This window comes from Chiloscyllium plagiosum, chromosome 1, assembly GCF_004010195.1.
Source record: "Chiloscyllium plagiosum isolate BGI_BamShark_2017 chromosome 1, ASM401019v2, whole genome shotgun sequence".
NCBI classification, from domain to species: domain Eukaryota; kingdom Metazoa; phylum Chordata; class Chondrichthyes; order Orectolobiformes; family Hemiscylliidae; genus Chiloscyllium; species Chiloscyllium plagiosum.
In genome coordinates, this window is record NC_057710.1 from 142,561,527 (window position 1) to 142,582,522 (window position 20,996).

Sequence of the window (20,996 nt, forward strand, 5' to 3'; positions counted from 1 at the left end):
AGTCCACATTGTGTGCATGGTATTAAGGTGTTAGCATAAGATGGCTGTATGAGCTGCAAAGTGGGCAGATTGTGCCATTATGCAGTATCTAATTCTAAACAAGAAAGGCCTAATGGACCTGAAACATTAAATCTACTTTCTCTCCACACATGCTGCTGGACCTGCTGAGTGTTTACTAGCAATTTCTGATTTAGTATCTAATTCTATTTTGATGGAAAATTGTCAACTTGAATTTAACTTATTCTGTTAATATTCTCTTTCAAACACACCCAGCTAAGGGTGTGAGCAAGGCTCACATTGTTCAGAATGGCAACATGTTTAACTGCTTGAGGAATGGTCCACTCCTTTTTTTCTACTGCTGGGGACAAAGCGGTGTTGAGTAACATTCCAAGAGATTGGAAAAGTTTTTAGAATCACAAGGAAAGACTTTGAAAGAAGGTTAAAGAAGATGGAAGGCATATCAGGAGTAAACCTGCTTTTTGTCAGATGGGAGGGGGGGGGGATTCAATCACTGCCATTCTTTTTAGCAATAAGACAGGGACTTGAGGTACAGTTGCAGAGGTGAGGTTGTGCAAGGAGGAGAGTTGAGTTGAGTTTAGAGCTGCACAGACAGCCCTGAGTATGGCTCCATAGATCACCATGGCTGCCCTCCAGTATTTAATCCAATGGATTCTTCCCAACATTACCAATATTTCACAGACTACCATGGCATGGTTACATCAGTGAAAAGACAGTGGTCTTGCAATGCTACTGTTATGAAGATGTGGGTGTACCTTTAAGAGAGTTAAAAGCAGCAGAACCACCAGACACAGCACCAAGTGTTCTCAATAAGGCAACAATGTATGTAACACTAGGTCGGACAACTCGAGTAATTTGTTGCCTGGAAACAAAAATGAATTTGAATTCGGCCAATCAGTTAAAATTATACCCCGAAAAAATATCAATTTCCAATCAAGTTTGAATTAAGTATATTGACAATCTTAAAATCCGATGCTCTGGGGTATAAGACTGGGGGAAAATTGAACAGTCAAGAGGAGAACTGACAAGCCCAGCATGTAAACAGACTGCCTGAAAAATAGCTCTCTTAAAAAGCTACTTTTTCAATTAGTAACCTGTGATGCAGAAATTCCTAATAAGGTGAAAAGAAGACACAGGAAGATCCGAAGATAAGAACCTACAGCTGCTGGTTTTGAGAAAAGAAATGTTGTTTTGTAAATCTCAATTGGGAGTTTTATCAGACGAGTATTATAGAAGGGAAGGTAAAAGATAGGTTAGAGAAAAAAGTTGTAAATAGTTGTTAGTTAATTCTTCTCTGTTATACTTTAAGAAATAAAGTTGTTAATTTTTACTTTACATAGTTCTTGGCCACTCGAATCTTTACAGATTACTGCATGGGATAAATCTTTTCTGTGTTGTTGGTTTTAAATTAAGCAGGAAAGTGTACCCTGTGTCGTAACACTACTAATGATGTCTTCATTGGCTTTGCTCAAACCAGAGGCAAGCAAGGATAATTGGCCCATTATTTTTTCAAGTTGACAGGATTCCGAATAGAGTCATAGAAATGTACAGCACAGAAACAGACCCTTCAGTCCAACTTGTCCATGCCGACCAGATATCCTAAACTAATCTAGTCCCATTTGCCAGCACTTGGCTCGTAACTCTCTAAAACCTTCCTGTTCATATACCCATCCAGATGACTTTTAAATGCTGTAATTGTACCAGCCTTCACCACTATGATACAAAGCTCAATGAACTGTGAGCACCTTGATCCTGGCTGCCACAGTAATGGATTATGCTACTGTATCACTCCTTTAACAGCAGCTGGATTGAAGATGTGCCACAGAATGCCATGTTGGTAAATATTCATTATCCTGGGAGCAGCCATGCAGATTCTATTCTACACACATACCATAACCCAGCCACCGAAGACTAACTGCTTGTGATTAAGTCCCATCTTCTGTATACATGACTCATGAATCCCTGCCTCCTCACGATGATGGCATGTGTACATTATGAGTTATATACCACCACTGGGAATGTGATGGAGTAAACCATTGGCGATTTCGCCACCGCTTGGATCATTTAGGGTGGGGATGGCCCTCTGTACTTACAAGGACACGTCTTTGTGGTGGTCTGCTCCACCACAATGTGATTGTTATGTGAGCACACCCCTTGCCACCAAACCTTCAGAGTGCAGCTTGAATGGAGCAGGAAGAAGAGACAAAGAAGGAGACTGAGGAAGGTTAAGAGGTGAGGAGGTCTTCAGGATTCCTGTGGTCTGGATGAGGTCCTGGCAAAATCTCATCCCCTGTTGCTGCACAATTCCTCAGACTTCTACTCCTTTGGTTCAGACTGTTATAATCTCCACTTTGCCAAGACCTTGAAATAAAGGACACCATGAGAAACAACCGATAGTAAATTCATTCAATAAATCTGCAAAATACACATAAAACTGAACTATTTACCTGAGTGCATTCCTTTAGGGTCTTTCTTACAGCTGTTTGTCTCTCCAAGTGCTCCCACACAATGCTGCCCCAGTGACTACAGTTGGCTTTGCAGCACGGGCCAGTGCTTTGAGGACTTGACACCCCAGATGCAACAATTCAACATGCAGGCAGGAATCTGGGCTGACTGTCAGAAAGACATCACCAAAGGATCCTGGACTAGAAGAGATGAAAACACAAAGTCTGTTTTCCTGAGTGAGGGCAGTGTGAGCAACTTCCATTCTTTAGCAACAAAGCATCAACAACTTCAGGAAGCTGTTGGAGTGTCACGTGATGGACTACTGTCTCAGCCTACATACTCTGTCCAACAGAGACATGTACACCTATAATAACAGTAGTCACAGTCTATAAAGAAGCAACCTGGGCTTGTAAGTTAATAGGAAGTGATCCCATGACCTTCCTGTGTTGGAATGGAAACTGAGATACAAACTACCAGATGCTGCAACACAGTAGGGACCACATGTGATATCATGGAGTTGGTTGTCACGTCTACACTGGAAGTGATGGCCTCTAAGCTCTAAACTAAACCCTGTACCAAATTGAAGTCAGACCCTCCCTGTTTCTTCACAATGGCAGAAGGCTCTTCGACAAGTCAAAGATCTCTATGTGCATCCCTCATCAGGTCCTCATCTGAGCTCTCTGCAGCTAAGACATTTGAAATATTATCCTCAGGTGTTTATGCGCATGCACTAACTATTACCCCTGCCCTGGCTGCAGATTCCTCCTTTCGAGTGAATGAACACATGCAGATCCAACTCTATACTGTCCCATAATGTTGGATAGTGCCAGTATCTGAGCTGCTCTCTGGAATTGTTCACTCAAGTGGTGAAGCTTCTTCATCAGAGGTTTGTTGTTGCTCAGAACACGTGTGGTGCGGTGGTACTAACTGCCTGGGTGCCAAATCTGAATATCTGAAACTGAAAATTTAGAAGAGGGGTAAGCACATGCAATAGGAGTCAAGAGGTCCATGAACCAAATGAACCACAGTTTGCACTTCATGTCAATTAACAGGATGATGGTGAGATAGAACATGAGAAGGATTTGATGGCAGAAACGTACTATCATGCTGGATTCTGGTGCCAGATGCACTAGCCGCTGTCATGGCTGGTTCACATGATGCTGAACAAAATCTTCTCCAGTCGGCCATTGTGACAGGGTCTTTCTGAGCCTCTCTGTTGCTTCCTACAATTACAGGCTGCTTTATCCTGCAAAGAGTGGGGAAATGCAATGTGTGAGGTGATGTGCCTGAGACAGTTGAAAAGCTAGAGGTAGGAGCAGCAAGAGGTGAATGGAGTCTGGTTTAATGGTGAAGATGGGGTGAAGAATCCGGTTTGTAGGAATGAAACATTATTATGAAATGTCAGAGTTGCAAGGATGTCATTCACTAACCTCGAGTCCCCATGTTAACTCATTGACAGCTTAGCCAGATAGCTCCCATGGCAGGATTATGGAAATTTCTGGCCACTTCACTTTGATGGATATCCATCAGGTCTTCCTGTGAAGCATAAAATTGCTCTTTCTTTCAATAAAGTCCCCTGTATGGCTTCCTGTCAGAGAGTGCCGGAGCCCAGTTACTAGCTGTTGCTCCATTATCAGCCATCTTCCTTCCAACAAAGAGGTGCTGCAACTCTTCCCACCAGTTGCTGCAGAGAGAGTGCACCTCCCTTTAAGGAAGGCTGCTCTTTTTAAGAAGTGTAGGCTTGTTGGATGTTGTGCAGTCACGTTAGCTGTTGGCCTCCGCTTTGAGCCAGCACTTTGCACTGGGGCTGCAATCTCGCTGTTGAGCAGACAGCACAAACTCAGTACGCTGTCTCGCTCAACTGGAGCAAGCTTGCGATAACCATGCATATGAATCCCGCAACCACTAATCAAATAATTCCCCTTTCAATTCCAAGCCCTTTGCAAATTACCAAAATATATGAGAAACCAGTTTCTTCTGTAACTTTTTGCAGGTAAAATGTAAAATAAACGCTGTCCATATGTTGGTAATTCGAAAGTATTCTCTTTTAGAGCCTTAGGAACTACACTCACTTGATTTTTTTTTAACCTTCTGCAAGAATCCCTGAGGTCTATGTGTGGCAGCAATTTCCAAACCAAGAGCCAATGCTGGAATGACATTGGTAATCCAACTGGCATTCTTGGTCCCACAGAGCTTAGCGGAAAAACTATCTCAGACGTAGACCATCACCTCCCTGAGATTTGTCAAGATTTTTGTTGTTTGATCTTCTCTAGCATTTTTTCATTATTGTTAGTAGTTACCTTACTCTTATCAGCCTCCAGCTTATCTCCATTTCTGGTATGTAACTTGTGTAGTTAACTTTGATGACAGACACAGAATCACAGAATTGTTATAGTGCAGAAGGATGTCATTCCGCCCACTATGGCTGCACTGGATCTGTTACCTTGCGCCATTCTTTTGCCTTTTGCCCATTTCCCCGCACACAAAATAATCAGCCAATGCCCTCATGAATGCCTCAATTGAATCTGCACTGAGCACACTTCCAGGCAACGCGTTCTGCATCCTAACTGCTTGGTTTGTGTATACCTATCGCATTTCCAACGCCCCTCCCCCAAGTCCCTCCTCCCTACCTTTTATCTTAGCCTGCTGGACACACTTTCCTCATTCCTGAAGAAGGGCTTATGCCCGAAACGTCGATTCTCCTGCTCCTTGGATGCTGCCTGACCTGCTGCGCTTTTCCAGCAACACATTTTCAGCTCATGATTTTGAAAACCTCTATCAAATCTCCTCTCAGCCTTCTTCTCTGAGCACTAAATGACTCAAAATAGTTGCTCAAGTATTTGGGGCGGCATGGTGGCTCAGTGGTTAGCACTACTGCCTCACAACGCCAGAGACTTGGGTTTGATTCTAGCCATGGGCGACTGTCTGTATGGAGTTTGCACATTCTCCCCGTGTCTGTGTGGGTTTCCTCTGAGTGCTCTGGTTTCCTCCCACAATCCAAAGATGTGCAGATCAGGTGAATTGGCAATGCCAAATTGTCCATCGTGTTAGGTGCATTAGTCAGAGGAAAACAGGCCTGGGTGGGTTACTCTTCGGAGGGTCGGTGTGGACTTGTTGGGCCAAAGGGCCTGTTTCCACACTGTAGGTAATCTAATATATCTGTCATTTCTTCATTCTCCACATTAATTTCTCTTGTCTCAATTCTAAGAAAACAACATTTAGTTGGTTACTCTTTTTTATATACTTGTAAAAGCTCTCATGTTATATCATTTTTTAAATTCCTGACTAGTTTGTTCTTTATTTTTCATTCATCAACTTTTAGTGGATCTTTACTGGTTTATGGAGTCATAGAGTCATACAGCTCGGAACCAGACCCTTTAGCCCTACCAGTCCATGCTGAACATAATCTCAAACAAAACTCGTCCCACCTGCCTGCTCCTAGCCCATATCCCTCAAAACCTATCAGTTTCATGTACTTATCTACATGTCTTAAACCTTGTAATTGTACCCACACCCACCCACTTACTCAGGAAGTTCATTCCACATGCCTCTCATGTTTTTTTTTTAAATCTATCTCTGCTCACCTTAAAAATGTGTGCCTTAGTCTTGAAATCCCTCAATCTAGGGAAAGGACAACTACCATTAACCCAACTACACCCCTCAAGATCTATTAGCTCACCTCTCAACCTCCTATGCTCCGATGAAATAATTCCCAGCCTATCCAGCCTTTCTTTACAACACAAACCTTCCATACCCAGCAACATCCTGATAAATCTCTTCTGAACCCTCTCCAGTTTAAAATTCTCACAGTTACTATTATTCTTTATAGCACTAATAAGTTTCTTCCTTTAATCTAATACCATCCTTAACCTGCTTAGCAAGCCGCAGATGGATCTTTCCTGCTGAGTTATGTTTTCTTAATGGAAAGTATTTTTGTTGAATGTTTTGAATTTTCAATTAAAATGTTTCCCACTGTTTATTTGCTACCAAACCTTTTAGTCAATTTACATAATCAATCTTAACCAACTTTCCTTAGCCACATAATTATCATTTTTAAGTTCCAGATTCTAATTCTAACCGGTCTGACTCTACATATATAAAACAACTGCTGGGTAGATATAAAGTTGAGTTCACAGTTCTATTTAACTCCATTGAACTCACCAGCATTATCAACTTGTAGAAAAATCTAAAAATATAGCCAATTATATGAAGTGTCTTTGTGTATCGTAGTCAGCCAGCCCATATCTCTGAAAATTTTAAACAAAGTTTCTCTATCATCACTTAGTAATATACAGATCATAAAATTCAGCTACTTTGTAGTAATGGCTTGAAAGTTGCAGACAAAAAGTCAGCATGATCTCAGTATTTTCTGTAATTAAAGTCCAATTAGCCCATCAATTTATAGCAGGGAAGAGTCGAATTGGGCTCCCCCCAGGAGTTGAGAGTTGCAAAAAGATTTATAGACAATTTGTGGCACTTCACCATTAACTTGCAAAAATGCCATTTAGTGACTAACCACCACATGAATTTCAATAAACTGCAGTGTTTGCTCAGTAAGTACATGTTTAACATGCTGCAGACAATCAGGCAAATACTTAACAGTCTAAGGACCAGGTGATGGTGACATTCCTGTTCCTGAAATGTCATTTGACCTCTATGGCCCAAAAAAATGAACATTTAACATTAAGGAGTCTCATTCCTTCAAGCTATAATTTGTTCATATAAATTAAGTTCAAGTCTTACTTCCTTTCATTTTTCTCTTATTTGTCACTTTGTCTCCTCACTTTTAGTCCCGACTTTGTTCCCTCATAATTTCTACCAAATTTGATTTTAATTTACCCTATTTCCTTTTCCATAATTCTGTTGCTTGTTGCTTAATCGTTAAATCTCATTGTTTTATGAAATTGGTCTTGCCATCACCAAAGTTGCAGTTTTGCCTTTGTCTTTGCTGCATTGTTTATTGACTCACACTTCGAGCAATTTTCATGCCATTTAAAAACACTAACGAATAGAATAGCATCCTTCTCACAAATTCTCGGCCACAACTTAGATGCACAGAATCTGAGCAAGTTTGTTTTGACTGGTGGTATTGTGCAACAACTGAAAATGTAACACTGCCAGAGCTTGATTTAAACATGCAACAAGGGAATATAACAAATTTCTGCTGAGGCTACTGTTATATATTCAGGGACATCCCAGAACAATTAACGATAATATGTTTCAGGCAGAAATGTACACTCTGTCCTTTCATTGGTACACTCTCAACAGCCAAGTGTATAGTTAACCACTGACAGTAATAAATTATCTGGAGATATTCCATTTGCACAAAACATCCTGTCTCAGTGGCTCTGTGCCACTTATAAAAGTTCCAGAGTACTGTTAATTACTCATAACTAATGGCTTTCACATAGAAAACAATAATGCACAGGAAGCAGTGTTAGCAACAGCTCCTAATAACTCTGGGGTCTAACTCAAACAATAACAGAGGTCTAAATGCACTGTGTAATATGGTGGGCTATATAGACCTGGTTTCACCTAGACATATGCTGTGTTGTCTGATCTCACTAGAATCTATGCTGGGGTCAATTAATTCATCTCAATACTTGGAAAATATTAATGTGGCACAAATGGGGGTAAGCATCAATTAATCCTGGTTGCCATGCAGTTGCACCTACTGGAAAGTGCAGGTCTAATTTTCTTGTCTAACGTCCTTCTCAGCCCTGAAAGAAAGCGACAAATCTGAAATGACAGGCCAGGCAAGACTATTTCATGTCCTAGGCAATCAATGTGATTTGGGTTCATGCTTCTGGCACAGTCAGACACACCAGAGAATTGGACAGAAAAATGAGAGAGGGACATATAGAATAAAATAGTACAAGAGTAATTTATTGTCATTTGTATGTTTTTTTTACAAAAACTACAGTGAAAACTGTTCATGTTGTCATACTCTACTGCCATTTATAACAAATTATATATGTATACACAAAAGAAAAATATTAAGACAAATTAAGACAATGTGCAGAGCCTTCAGAGTTCCTGCCTTCTGCTTAAACACCAAAATATCCACTGAGTACACAAACATATATAGAGTTTACTTTACTTGGGAACAGACCCTCTCCTGAGCTCTGTTCTAAGGGCATCCTAGTGTAAAACCAATGCCAACTTCTAGGCCATCCTCTGAAGACTGCCCCACCCCCAAGGTCTCTATGGATATTGTAGCGGGAAACAGAGCCAAGGCCGTTATGGGAAAACATCAAAATCCTGTGGTAATGTAAAATGGCAAAATCTCGGAATTCTTTGTCTTTGATTTTTTTTTCATTTTTGTGCTTAAGGTACAATGCATGTAAACTCAAATTCATTGTTATTTTTATCTATTCTTCCCTGGAATTTGGAATTTTAAGCATTTCTACACAATCATGCATAATCTCCACTGAAAACAGTTGCAGACACCAATATAGTAAAATTGTTATGCAGATGACAAATACATTAACATTTAAATCGTTTCCAACAATCCCACAATGATTTTGATGTTCCCCCTTTCTTCTCATATCTAGAATGATCGCTTCTGCCACACTTTGGTCAAAATTACATATTTAATCCTCAAAATAATAATAGTATGTGCACTCCTGCTCTTCCATAATTCATTACCACACACCAGATGCTAGTATACAGCATCCAACTTCATTCAGATCACAGGCCTTCTGTTTGCTGCTAATTTGTGATCATCAAGCAAAGGAACTGTGCCATTCTGTGAGCTCATTGTTGCTACACAGATCTTGATAATCTTTCTTCACAATGACAACATCTGATGGCATCCCAGACTCCCTGCTATGCCAATAATTGTTCAAATGTTGTCTTAGTGAACATTTACAGTCCATGGAATTGTCTTCTTCAGTCTAGAGTTCATGGCAACCTAGCTGATTGCTCAGTTCAGTGAGTCAACTGATGTTGAAAGCCAGTGACTTCACCCACTCATCGGATCAGGGTGCCTGCACAGTTTCAAAATGGTCATCTGACTCAAGCCTTGGGACCTTGGTCAAGCAAACACATTGCCCCCAAGCCAAAACCTCTCCAGTCAATCAAAACAATTTCCAGAAAACCGTCTCTTAACTTTGTCACAAACTTCATAAATTATTAAGACTTTCTCTCTCTCTAACTACAATTTTCATACCTGTTTTTATTTCTGCCCTTAGTTCTCTTCAACTGTGATCCACCATTTCCTGGAGGATTTTAACAATATTCATTCATTCCTCTGGAGCGAGGTCACCAGTAGTCGCAACTGCATAATTCACATTATAATCCGTGCTGTACATTGGATCTAATAATGAAAATGCTGTAAGACCCTTATCACTAAGTGACAGTATCAGCCTGCCTGTCCAATTTTTTTTTGTCCCTTGCCAATGCTGGTTTGTTCATAACTACTTCTGTTTGCTTCTGATAATTTATCTGAATTCAGACTTTAAATAGCCTGTTTTGTTTTAATGTGATATCTGTCCTACTTTAGCTGCTGCTAATTGTTACGGTTCAGGTCTTTTCTCAATCACTGTTGTCTTGCATTTGTGGCTACAGGGCAATTTCAGTGTTCAGGCCATGTTCCCTATGCATTGGAAGGATGCCTTTCTTTGTGAAAAAGCTTTGGTTGGATTGGCATGCACATATGAAGGTAACCTTTATTCATGGACGTGTGGATTATTCACGAATACAAGGGATTCTTATAACATTCTTATTCCTTCAGTCAGACTGAAATTGATACAGCACGATGTAAGGGGACGACACACGTATCATTTTGTTTATACGTTACATAAAATATCAGAGCAGAGGAAAGAGCAAAAAGTGAAAGAATTTGACAAAAAGTATTTTCAAGCAAAAAGAAATCAGTGCTTTAGCATTGCCTTTGACCATTATTAGAGAGTCGGTGAGCTCAATTAGCTGGACAGTTGGTCTGCAACATGGGGCGATGCCAAAGAGTAAGTGGGCTGTATTCCCAACCATTCAAGGTTACAATAAAGGACTGTCTTTCTCAGCCTTTCCCCTCGCCTGAGGCATGACAACCCTCAGGTTAAACCACCACCAGTCATCTCTCTCTAATACGAGAGAAGCCCTACGGTCCAGTGGGACTATGCTGACTTTGACTTTGACTTTACTTTTTTCTATTCAAAATGCTGAACACATTTTGGAAGAAATTGCTCGTAGATAAATCAAAGATTGGGACTGCCCGTCCAAGAATCATGGAGTCTGACTGCATCCCTAATTATTTGATTGACCTTTTGTGTTTGATTTAGAGCAACCTAATTTGATGATCAAGCATGCTCTTCCAAATGAACCAGCAGCTAAACAGTTAAGTACATTGAACGTTCAAGTAAATATAGTGTAAAACCGAATGGGTCTTGGTCATTTAATAGTCTGCTATGACACCTGACAGTAATTGGAACTGTAAGCTACAACCCATTCTTGGTGCTTGAAATAAAATCAGCATATGAATTACCGCCTACCTTTCCATTTGATTAAGTCTGAGAACAAAGCTACTAGGCTTTGACTCAGACACACCATCTGTGTTGCCAATACAGATTCCAAAGAAGCACTTGGAATAATTAAAAATGCATTTAAAGATAGAAAAGCAAGCTAAAACAAACGCATAGTGCTGCTCAACCACAGCCTGAAACTGATCAGCAAATTCCAAAATGGCAAGCTCCCAGAACAAATAGAAATTAATTTCCAGATCAAATCTTCAGCCTGCATTCACTTGAAGAGGCAGAGGTGTTCACAGGGAGGACTGAATTGAAAATAATGGTTTCAAGGCCACACTTTCTGCCCATTTACTTAGAATGGAAAATGATGCATCATTGTCAAAGAGAACAAAGCTTGAACTCCTTAACTAAGATGAGAAAGTTGGGAGGTATAAATCATTACAATTGTCATTTTCCCTCCTCTGCAAGAGATCTCCGACACCCAGAGCATTCCCTGATAACTGGATCAAAACTGGAGGAGTAATACAGAAAATAAAATGTTTACCTTTCAGTTAATGCTAAGTAAAAAATTTGTGTTTAAAAGAGATGGTTTATCAGATGGGAAGGTAATCATACAAAATTTTTAATCATCCATTCTTTCTCAAATTGATAGTAATTGGTTCAGACATACAAACAATATTAACGCCTCACTGGCAACAGGACGGGACTGGAGAGTTTTTTTAAAAAATCGATATTATGTAACCTGACTCTAACATATTACGTATACCTATGCTAACATTTTATGGTGATGAGCTTCAGAGTGGCTGAGTGTCCCAATGTCCCAACGTGCCCATACTGTAAACTCATTCATTTATTTACTTTGAGTTCCCCTAATGCAATTCAAACCTCGAACTGAAATTAACTTTGCATGTCAGGTTTTCAACAGCTGGGCATTGAAAAAAGTGAAATTGTACAAAACTTTATTGAGATGATTAAAAGCCAGGAGGTCTAGTTGAGTTAAGTTTCATTTTTCACAGGCTCTTCCTCATTCCTTCTGGCTTCAATTTAGAGTTTAGTGTAAGAAAGTTTGAAGTTGTTCAGTCGAAGGCTGCACTTGATTCGACTGTCAGAGAGGAACTAATCAAGATCATCAAAAACAAGGGAAATGCAGTTGAGGGAGCTGCAAGGAACCAGCAAGAAGATACCAGCAGAGGGTATTTGCTTGCAAACCAGTTTACCCCTGGAACAGTGTCTAAAAATGTAGGCTTGTCTTTCTCGAAATATCAAGAGGAACAGTCCTTCCGAAGACTAAGATTATAAGTTCAGGTGGTGACAGACCACTAAAGCGTCGTGGAAGAAGACCTGATTCCTGATGGAGTTGGCAATCTCCCCTTACTGGTGACAGTAAAAGTTACCATTATCCTTAATGTCTTTGACTTCAGCTTCTGGAGACTTAGCCAGAGACTTGAACTTAGCTAAATAAAGTAAATGTTGGCCCTGAAAGAAAGAAGACTTTGTTATGATCACACTGGACAAATCAGATTGTAGAATGAAACCTGGATTGACCATACTTTGCTTTGATGGTTTTACTGGAATGGTCTTTGACTGAAATATCAACACACAGTGCTACAGATGTTGTTTGAATAATTAAACAAGTTTCTTATCAAAATAAATGAAGATAAAATAGAATAAAATAAACTATCTACTTATATCTACTTATAATACAAACACAAACACAGTAAAAATATAATCCCATTAATCTCAAAACACTCCTTTATAAACTGATAAGAAAAAAAACAGATTTTGTATAGTACTGAAAGTATACCTCTGATCCAGTACCAAAAAATATCACTTATACAATACTGACACCAGAGTTGGAATTTCTAAGAACTTGATCGGTTTAAATTGCAAGTGACTTTAATTTTTGGATTGGAATTGCAGGTAGCTTCTTCTGAAGCTATTCATGCACCTGAACTTAAATGTACTCAGCTTCAAGTAATTCTTCAGGATTTTATCATCACACTTCTCATCAGAGACAAACATTATTTTTTTTTACGCTAAGATAATCTAGGTTCATTATATCTCTCCTTTCTCTGGAGCACTGGACATTTCAGGCATCTTTACCAAAGGACTTCATAGAACTGCACAATCCCAAAATAAAACTAAAACAAAATCTCTCCCTCTGAACAATGGATAATTCCCTTAAGCTCAATTAAAAGCTTCTCTTAACCTTCCAAACTGAAGCTTGTTTATCTTAGCCAGTCATTATGCCTACTGAAATACTAACAATTATCACTTCAGAAACACCAAAAACACACAAGTTACTAACTCAAAACCAAAATCCCAAATTTGCACTGAAGATATTTAAGATATATATAAGTCACACAGTTTACATCACAACACAAGTATGATTTAATCATGGAACCTGACAAATGTTGAAATTTAAAGTGGCCATTATAACAAAGTGATCAAGTCAACTGAAAAATACTTTGTCTTGTCAAAGATGCCTAAAAGGTTGATGTAGGTATCCTTTTCCAATGCACTACCAGCTTCACTATTTCAGACGGTAAGTTGGGCAGAGATGCTGCTTGTAACAAGGGCTTCCTTCATCACCAGCAGGTAGCTCTCCAATCTTAGAATGAAAGAAAATCTTACACTCTCATTGGCATTCTGTGCTCTTTCTACTCATGCAACTAAGGCACTACAGGTCTAAAAGTTACTCTGAGGCACATGCACATCTTGCTCATACTGCAATCTTCAGATTGTTAGTCAGGCATAAAACATGTTCTGGCATACTTTCAAGGAATGTAAGGATTGTGCCATTTGAATATGTGCAGTAAAAATTGGGGAAGCTGAACAAATTGATTTCTAATGAAATGGGGATTGTAGTTGGGAGGAATAGAAGAGAGATGCAAGGATTTGAGGGGAGCAAGAACGTTGATTCAAACAGAGCTGTAGGTGCAGATGGAAGTGAAGTGGATGCAAGCAGGGCTGTGGATGGAATATGATTTCCAAGTCAGAGTGAGAGAAATATAGCTGCATCTCTAACTTTCTAACATCTCAAGCACCCTGCCTGACTGGTCAAATAATCAAACCATTGCAATCTTGGATCCATTACGTGACTACATTTTACATGCTGGACCAAGTTCAGTGATACCATATTTATGCTAACAGTACTTTTTTTTTCTTATTTCTGCCTTGACCTTACAACACCCAGTAGAATACCATCTGTGATACTTGTTCTCATTCTAGACAGCTCTATATTATTTGTGAAATCTAAAATCTTCCATAGTTTTTTTCACTTCTAAACTGGATGTTTAAATAGTCAACAGGAAGTTGTGTTTTGGTATTTGCTACCATGCCCTCTTGTGTAGCAATTAAATTATAACTAGGAATCTCAGTTAAAATTATCAATTTTTATCTATCCCATGATGTTGTACTTTCATCGTTCACTATTGCCTCACTCTTCCCTGTTCCAATTTAACATTGACTGCCATGGCCAATGACTCCAGACCAATTTGGAATCACTCACTCTCTTTCCTGAATCCTGCCTTTCTTCCTGCATTGCCCTTGAATGCTGTTAGATTTTGTCTTGCTTGGCTATCAGAATACTAATGCTCTAACCTAAGCTTCAACACAGTCCCTCATTGGAATGAATTCTCACAATACACCAACGTAAGTAGAGTCACAGAAGTCTGCAGCATAGAAACAGGCCCTTCAGCCCAACTTGTCCATGCCACCCAATTTTCATAATTTAAACTAGTCCCATTTGCCTGCATTTGATCCATATCCCTCGATGTACGTGCCCAAACATTTCTTAAATGACAAAGTTGTACTCGCTTCCACTGCTACCTCTGGCAGCCTGTTTCCGGTATTCTGTATGAAAAGATTGCCCCTCTGGACCCTTTCATATACCTCCTCTCTCACCTTAAACCTATGGCTTCTAATTTAAGCCTCCCTTACCTTGGGGAAAAGCTGTCAGCTGTCTACTTTATCTATGCCCCTCATGACTTTTTAGACCTCAGACTCCTATGTTCCGGGAACCAAGTCTCAACCTATCCAAACTCTCCTTATAATTCAAACCTTCCAGTTCCAGGATAGCATCCTAAATCTTTTCCGCAGACTTTCTAGTTTAATAACATCCTTTCTATAGCAGGATGATCAGAACTGCACACAGTACTCCAAAAAAGCCTTACCTATATCTTGTACAGCTGCAACAAGACATCCCACCTCTTATGCTCAATGCTCTGGCTGATGAAAGCAATCATGCTGAAAGCCTTCTTCACTGCCCTCTCTACCTGTAATGCCATTTTCAAGGAGCTATGAATCTGTACCCCTAGATCACCTTCTTCTATAACACTCCTCAGGGCCCTACCATTGACTGTGTAAGTTCTGCCCTGGTTTGACCTCTATCAAAGTGCAACACCCTGCATTTATTAAAATTAAACTCCATCTGCTATTTGAAGGGAAGTCCACATTTGAGATGTGGGAGGCTTTCAAAGATAGGTTAAAGATAGTGCAGGATTGGCATGTCCCGTTGAAGGCAAAGGATAGGAAGGGCAAGATTCATGAACTGTGGATGACAGGAGAAATTATACGACTAGCCAAGAGGAAAAGGGAAGTGTACATAAGGTCTAGGCAGCTAAGAACAGAACAGGCCCTAGAGGAATATTGGAAGAGTAGGACAAATTTTAAATGAGGTATCAAGCGGGCTAAAAGGGGTCATGAAATAACTTTGGTGAGCAGAATTAACAGGAATCCCAAAGCATTTTATTCTTATATAAGAAGCAAGCAGGTAACTAGAGAAAGGATTGGTTCACTAAAAGATAATGAAGGAAGGCTGTGTGTCAAACCTGAGCGAATGGGTGAGATTCTGAATGATTACTTTGCATCAGTGTTCACTGAGCAGAGGAACATGATGAGCTTCACACAGAGGGTGGTCAGCATTTGGAAAGTGTTGCCAGCAGATGTGGTAGAGGCAGGCACTGTAGATTCATTTAAGATGCGCCTGGACAGATGCATGTGTAGGTGGGAAGCAGAGGGATACAGATGCTTAGGAATTCACCAACAGGTTTAGATAGTAGATTTGGATTGGCTCAGGCTTGGAGGACTGAAGGGATTGTTCCTGGGCTGTAAATTTTCTTTGTTCTTTGTTCTTTGTTCCTCAACCTACTGGCCCAGTTGATCAAGATCTTGCGGTATTCCCAGATAGCTTTCTTCACTGTCCACTATACCACCAATCTTGGTGTCATCCACAAACTTACAAAATTACTAAATTCTCATCCAAATAATTTATATGAATGGTGAATAATAGTGGACCCAGCATCGATCCCTGTGGCACATCTCTGGTCACAGGCCTTCAGTCTAAAAACTCTACAATTGCCCTCTGTCTTCTACCATCAAGCCAAATTTGTATCCAATTGGCTAGCTCTCCCTGGATAGCATGAAATTTAATCTTACTCAACAATCTACCATGCATAATCTTGTCAAAGGCCTTGCTAAAGTCCATGTAGACAAAGCCTACTGCACTTCCTCATCAACTTTATTGATCACTCATTCCAAAAACTCAAATTCATGAGCCATGGTTTCCCACACACAAAACCACGCTGAATATCCCAAATGAGTCTTTGCCTCTCCAAATGCCTGTAGATCCTTATCTCTGAGAATCCCCTTTAGCAACCTGCCTGCCATAGATGTTAGGCTCACCGGTCTGTAGTTCCCAAATGTTTCCCTGTAGCCTTTCTCAAATAATGGCACAACATTAACCACCCTCCAATATTCGGGCACTTCATCCGTGGCTGTCGATGATACGAATACCTGCACTAGGGTCTTGCAATTTCCTCCCTAGTTTCCCATAAAATCCTGGGATGTACTTCATCAGGTCCCAGGGATTTATCTACCTTAATGCATTTTAAGACTTCCAGCATCTCCTCTTCTATAATGTGGACACTCTTCAAGATATCACTATTTATTTCCTCAAATTCTCTAGCATCCAGACATTTCTCGATGGTAAACACTGACAAGAAATATTAGTTTAGGATCTCACCCATCTCTTATGGGTCAGCACATAGATGGCCTTGTTAAACTTTAAGAGGTTGTCTTCTTTCCCTAGTTACTGTTTTGCCATTCATATACTTGTAAAATTTCTTTGGATTCTCCTTTACCTTATCTGCCAAATGCATCTCATGCCCTCCTGATTACTCTCTTAAGTGTATTCTGATACCCCCTATATTCCTCAAGGAATTCACCTGATCCAAGTTGGCTCTCATGTCATATACCTTCTTCTTTTTCAAGTCCAGTTATCCAGTATTCCCTACTCTTACCAGCCTTACTCTTCACTCTAACAGGAACATGCAGACTCTGAATCCTCATTAACTCACTTTTGATAGCCCCTCACTTACCAGACATCCCTTTGCTTCCAAACAGCCTCCCTCAAACAACTTTTGAATGTTTCTTTCTCAGACCATCAAAATTGGCCTTGCCCCAATTTAGAGCTTTAACTTGTGGACTGGACCTATCCTTTTCCATAGCTATTTTAAAACTAATGGAATTATGGTCACAAGTCTCAAAGTATCCCTTACGAACACTTCTATCACTTGCCTTGCCTTATTTTCCAAGAGGAGGTCTAGTTTGTCCCCTTCTCCAGTACAGTCAGCAACATACTGCACGAAAAATTCTTCCTGAACACATTTAACAAATATCTCTCCATCCAAGCCCTTAACACTATGGCAGTCCCAGTAAATATGGCAGAAAATGCTAATTGCGGGATTCTTAAGCTTCTTCTCTTCAATTCTCTTAGACATATTGTTCCCCCTATTGAATCATACCTTAGGTGCCTCTGCATTTGTTGTTTTTCCTTCACTATGACTCTTTGCTGCCTCTCTCCTGCTGCCTTTTTGCCAATGCCAATCTTCTAAGCTTTGGATTTTACATGCTGTAACATCATTCCAGAGATATAATGTATACAATTGATACTGGATATTTTCAGCTAATTTCCTGAAACTTTCTGTGGTCTGCTTCCAGAGCTACTATGGATTCAATCATTATTCTGACTTCTGAGTATGCGGTAACCGATTCAATTGCTACAAGATCATCTGCTGAATAAATATAATTAAAATAGGATCAGCTTTACTGCAAGGTTTTAAATGGAATGATTCTAAACACTTTTACCATTAACAGAGCTTTATATGAGATTATTGATTTCATATATACTGCTACCAAATCCCTTAAAAATTCTTTGAGAGAATGTCTTTATAAACAAATTCTATCTAAAGAGAATCGCTGTGTAAAAAGTAATGCAATAAATCACCACTCCATACAATCTACTTGTTAACTTCAAACTCTCCCTGGCAGAGCATTCAATAACTACCTGGTCAAGTAATCTAAATGCAGACATTGATGAATAGGAGGTTTGCATTTGCAATAATATCCAGTAAGCCACCCGTGGTGAAGAGTTGAAAATGAGACAGTATGCAACATTTTCAGTGTTTTAACCTTAGTCAAATGTTACTCTGTGTAAACCTGTTGGAAATGAGGGGCTAAAATTGTCACATTTCATCTTCCAGTCTGCTGTTGTATTTTTATTTTTTGGAACAAAGCATTTACCAATATTAAAGAAAACAATGTGAGATTTTGGGCACATTACTCTGTCAATCAGTGGGTGAGCAGAACTGAAATGCCAGGACCTTCCAGCTCCCAAGGCTCTGTCACCATATTTAAACCTCAACTGTACACCAGCAATCCAGGAACTGCCCCTCACACTATAGAGTTCACATCTAATAACTCAACACATGGCACAGAATAAAAAGTACATTTGTTCCCCAAAGTTCAAGGCAATAGAAAGGATTCAGTTCTCGTCCTGTCTGAACACAATGGGACGCCCTATCAGAACCGTCCAGCCTGGACAACGACAGCACCACCAGTCAGTGCTGTATCTACCATCAAAATAGATAGTCAGCAATACTACAAATAGATTAATGATCTACACAGGTACATGCACCATCTTCTCGGCTATGTCATACTGACAGAATCATCACTCATTCCAATTTTTCCAAAGCACACATTTTTCACCAGAGGTGGTTCATTACAATTCTCAGCATCACTTACATCATGTCCACTCAATGTCATGTCCACTCAAAAGCTTATGCCACCTCATCCACTGTGACTACTAACCCTTGCTGGTCTCTTCATTTCCTACTCACTCACTAGTGACAACCCATCACCTGTCTTATGCATTCATGATAGCTAATCGCTCTCGCACCTGCTTCTATCATACTGAATTCTTCTCTTTCTTCCATTGCAGGAGAAGAGAGTTGAGTGAGTTGGGGAACAGCAGGACCACTTGTGTGCGAACAGGAAGGAATAGGATACCAATCCAGGGGCAACAGAGCAGGCAAGAGAAGCAGCCTGAGACAGGTAGTTGATAGCATCTAAAGGAGCAATTGAGATGAGAGCCCTGAGACTGGCAATAAGAAGCACTTAAAAGAGTGAGTGAGATAAGGATTTCAAGACAGGTAGACGACAGCACCCAGACGGGAAAGTTGGAAGAGGCCCATAAGACAGATAGGCAAAGACAGGGCTAGATTAATAACTGGTGAATAATTTTAATTTCTAATTTCTCATCTCCAACATTAAATAAGTGGTCTGAAAGTGAGCTTGATGCATAGCAAGATACCTCAGCTGTTTGAAATGCCAATTCTGTGTATTGTGGTGAATTTTGAATACTTTTTGTGGCCGAGATAGTTATATATATGGGAGATGTCTGCAGCTGTAAAATATTGGAAGGTGAGTGGCAACCTGAATCTTTGTGTAATATCCACAAAACTGAGAACAAAGTGATAACAGGTGTCTAATAAAGTTGTCACACTCAAAATTAAGAACAAGCAGGTAGAGAAAGACAGAGAGAGATCTTCCTTGCTTCTAGGAATTCAAGGAAGATCAGGTATGTAGTGCAGGAGTCCACTGAGTCTATCTTTCTCACTGACAGCTTTTCTACTTTGAATATTGGTGAAGGTGATGATTCATCAGATAGATGCACCAAAAGCCAATCTTTTTTTGATTAGATTCCCTACAGTGTGGAAACATGTCCTTCGGCCCAACAAGTCCACACTGACCCTCTGAAGAGTAACCCACCCCCCCGCTGACTAATGTGCCTAACAACTATGGACAATTTAGCATGGCCAATTCACCTGACCTGCACACCTTTGGAATGTGGGAGGAAACCAGAGCACCTGGAGGAAACCCATGCAGACACGGGGAGAATGTGCAAACTCCACACAGACAGTTGCCTGAGGCTGGAATCAAACCTGGGACCCTGGCGCTATGAGGCAGCAGTGCTAACCACTGAGCCACCATGCCGCTCCTATTGTCTCAATCTTATAGCTCAATTGTACAAGTTTGTTGGGGAATGGTTGAAGAGTAAAAGGGTGATAGTGGTAAATGATAGAATATTTAGTGGAATTATACAGCTTTCTGCAGCCATAGACATTAATCTAGAATGGTATGTTGCCTCTCTGGTGCCAGGGACAGCGATGATACAGAGCGGCTGTAGGATTCACTTCTCTGGGAGGATGAAGGCCAGAGATTGTAGGCCACATCTGCACTAATGACATAGATAGAGGGAGGGATGGGTTGCTGAAAATCACTTTTTGGGAACTAGGCAAGACACTGAAAAGGAGTAGAGAAATAGAAAGCTTGAGTGAATGGACATATGGCTGGAAAAATGGTGCAGGAGAGACAGTTTTAGATTTCTGGAACATTGGGACTGGTTCTGGCGCAACTGAGACTTGCGTAAGATTAGATTACTTTAGATTACATTACAGTGTGGAAACAGGCCCTTTGGCCCAACAAGTCCACACCGACCCGCCGAAGCGAAACCCACCCATACCCCCACATTTACCCCTTACCTAACACTATGGGCAATTTAGCATGGCCAATTCACCTGACCTGCACATCTTTGGACTGTGGGAGGAAACCGGAGCACCCGGAGGAAACCCACGCAGACACGGGGAGAACATGCAAACTCCACACAGTCAGTCGCCTGAGGCGGGAACTGAACCCGGGTCTCCAGCACTGTGAGGCAGTAGT